The sequence below is a fragment of the Schistocerca nitens genome, chromosome 4 (assembly GCF_023898315.1).
Source record: "Schistocerca nitens isolate TAMUIC-IGC-003100 chromosome 4, iqSchNite1.1, whole genome shotgun sequence".
NCBI lineage: Eukaryota > Metazoa > Arthropoda > Insecta > Orthoptera > Acrididae > Schistocerca > Schistocerca nitens.
The window spans coordinates 976,826,755-976,830,390 of NC_064617.1; positions in this window are offsets into that span (position 1 = coordinate 976,826,755).

Sequence of the window (3,636 nt, forward strand, 5' to 3'; positions counted from 1 at the left end):
CAGAGACGCATAGAGATGAGCGACAGAGACGACCAAAAATACCAGGCATGAAACTAGCTGCAGAAACACCGCACTCTCAGTATGGAAGTGCTATATTTGTAAGACCAGGGCTTCAGATAATCAGTGCTCACTGCACCGTAGAAAATAACATCGAAGTCATCTCAGTGGAGATGAGTAACTGCGTGGTTACCTCTGTGTATAAGCCCCCTTCGGCTGCATTTTCCTACACACCACCCAGGAACTTCCATAACAGCAAGACGTCTGTAGTAATCGGTGACTTTAACAGCCATAGTCATTTGTGGGGATACTCTGAAGATGACGAAAATGGGGAGGCAGTCCTCTCCTGGGCTGAATCCTGCCAGTTGTCTCTTATACATGACAGCAAGCTACCCCCCCTTCCTTCAACAGTGGCAGGTGGCAACGTGGATTTAACCCTGACCTCCTCTTTGTGAGTGAAGACATCATACAGCTTTGCTCCAAATCAGTGTGCTCGCCCGTACCAAAGACGCAACACAGGCCACTACTGTGTCAAGTTCTTCCAGCAATAAGGCCACAGGAGGTGAATTTCAAACGGAGATACAATTTCAAGAAAGCTGATTGGAAAAAATTTGCTAAGATGCTGGACAAGGAGATTAAGTCTGTGCGACCTATTCCTGAAGAGTATGACAGCTTTGTCCAAACTGTCAAATATTGCTCCCGGGCATCAATTCCAAGAGGGTGTAGGACAATGTATCTGCAGGGTGTGACACCTGGACGGATACTATCGACTATATGAAGAAAACCCTTATAGCGAGGAGACTTATCTGGCTGCGCAAAATACTCTTTCCTCAATCTCTGAGGCGAAGAGAGAACAATGGATTAAACTGATGACAGAATGTGAGATGAGTAGAAGTAGTCAAAAGGCCTGGAGATTGTTGCGACACCTTAACAATGGTCCCTCCCAACCCAATACGCATACAAATGTGAAGGCAGACCAGATCGCACACCAGCTTTTGAAAAATGGTAAACCTGACCATACCAGTAAAATCGGGAGACGAACCCTGGAAAGGGAGCCCGAACAAGAGGGAAACACTCTGTCTCGACCATTCAGTTTGAATGAGCTCGACTCAGCTCTAAATAAGTGCAAATTCGGAAAAGCAGCAGGGGTAGATGACATAAGAAGTGAACAGATCAAGAACTTTGGTCCAGGCGCAAAGTGCTGGCTACTCGAGCTAATGAATAATTGTGTCAAGAGCGGCAAGATACCAAAATCTTGGCGGAAAGCAAAAATTATAGCTATACATAAACCAGGGAAAGACCGGGATGACCCCAAAAACTATAGGCCAATCTCCCTCCTATGCCACCTGTATAAGGTATTGGAAAGGTTGATCCTCCAAAGAATTACAGATATGATAGAACCATTACTGATCCCTCAACAGGCAGGATTCAGACAAGGGAAGAGCTGCACAGCACAGGTGTTGAATTTGACACAGCATATAGAGGACGGCTTCCAAAGGCGGCAGATAACAGGAGCGGTGTTTATAGATCTTTCAGCCGCCTGCGACACTGCCAACCACAGACTCTTGTTGCTGAAGCTATACAACCTCACCAAGGACTACAAACTAACCTGTCTAATTAGAAATCTTCTGCAGAACCGAAGATATTTTGTGGAATATCAAGGACAAAGAAGCAGATGGAGGCAGCAGAAAAATGGGTTGCCACAGGGCAGTGTACTGGCACCCACCCTCTTCAATATACACAGTAATGACCAGCCGTTACCAGAAGGAACACAAAGCTTCATATATGCAGATGACCGAGCAATCACAGCACAAGATCACAGCTTTGAGGGGGTGGAGCGGAAGCTAACTGATGCTCCGAAAGAATTAACTGCCTATTACAGGGATAATCAATTGAAACCAAATCCTTCTAAGACCCAGACCTGTGCTTTCCACCTCCGAAACAGACACGCTAGTAGAACCTTGCAGATAGATTGGGAAGGAACCTCTTTAGAACACTGCAAGACTCCAAAATACCTCGGGGTCACTCTGGACCGTGCTCTTACATATAAGGAACACTGCTTAAAAACAAAGCAAAAAGTGGCTGCCAGGAACAATGTGGTTAGGAAGCTGACTGGAACAACACGGGGAGCACAGCCAGACACAGTGCGCACATCCGCATTAGCCCTCTGCTACTCTGCAGCTGAGTACGCTTGCCCAGTATGGTGCAGATCTACACATACAAAGAAAGTTGATGTTGCTCTGAATGAGACATGTCGTATCACTACGGGTTGTCTAAGAGCCACACCTGTGGAAAAACTGTACTGCTTATCCAGCATAGCCCCCCCGGACATCCGAAGAGATACAGCAGCACGGAGTGAAATGAAGAAGGCATTAACATCCGAAGCCCACCCACTACATGGCCACCAACCGGCACAGCAAAGACTTGTGCCTAGAAAGAGCTTCCTTCACAGTACAGAACCACTCGCTGACACTCCACATCAACACCGGGAGAAGAGATGGCAGGTCAGATGCCAGCATCTGGAGCAGTGGCTGATCCCGCAAGAAGTTCTTCCCCCAGGCCACACAGAGAAATGGTCCACATGGAAATCACTCAACCGCCTGCGTTCTTCTGTCACAAGATCCAAGAGTAATCTGGAGAGGTGGTGCTTCCAGGCGGACTCTCTCCAGTGTGACTGCGGAGCTGCCGTGCAGACATCAACACATTGCCTCCAACTGTGTGCACCATGGAGGACGTCGAAAATGCTACACAAAGTGCACTGGACGTTGCAAATTTTTGGGCATCCACTGTATAGATTAAAATTACCTTATGTTTGACAACACAATCTGTGTGTAATTATTTATTTCATTCTTGACTAGTTTAATTTATAAACCATAATGTATGCATGTATGTAGTAATGTATCTAATGTTGTTTTTTTTTAGTTTGCTTCTCACACGATAAATAAATAAAATAAATATGCTCCTTGAAACTTCGTTGAGAACTCTTTTTTGTTTTGTCCTTTGATGATAAGGGTTAGTTAGTGACACCCACAGCCCTATCTTGTATTGTGGTAGTTTACTCACACATTGCCCAATAAGTTCATGACTTTTCAAAGCCTTAGTGTTGGCTCATTTCACCCTCTGCCAAAGTTCTCTTAAACTGTTTTGCAATTTCTTTCACCAGTTCACCTCGTGTCACTGATTTTCGTTGAGCTGTATGGGCTTCTGCCCATACACGACTTTGTATGGTGAAACACCTGTTCCTGTGTGGAGGTTTGAATTATATATGCTGACTACAAAACATAGATAGGTATCCCCGTCTATATTTGGCTATTCATGTAATGGCTTAACATTTTCGTTACTGTGTGGCGAACTCTTTCTGTTCGTCCATTACCTCGTGAACAGAATGAGGTGGTACGTAATTTCTTGATGTGCAATAAACGGTATAACTGTGTCATTAAATTGGGCACAAAGGTAGTCCCTTGATCTGTGATTCTGCTCTCTGATTCAAAAATAGTTCAAATGGCTCTGAGCACTATGCAGCTTAACGTCGGAGGTCATCAGTCGCCTAGAACTTAGAACTAATTAAACCTAACTAACCTAAGGACATTACACACATCCATGCCCAAGGCAGGATTCGAACCCGCGACCGTAGCGGTC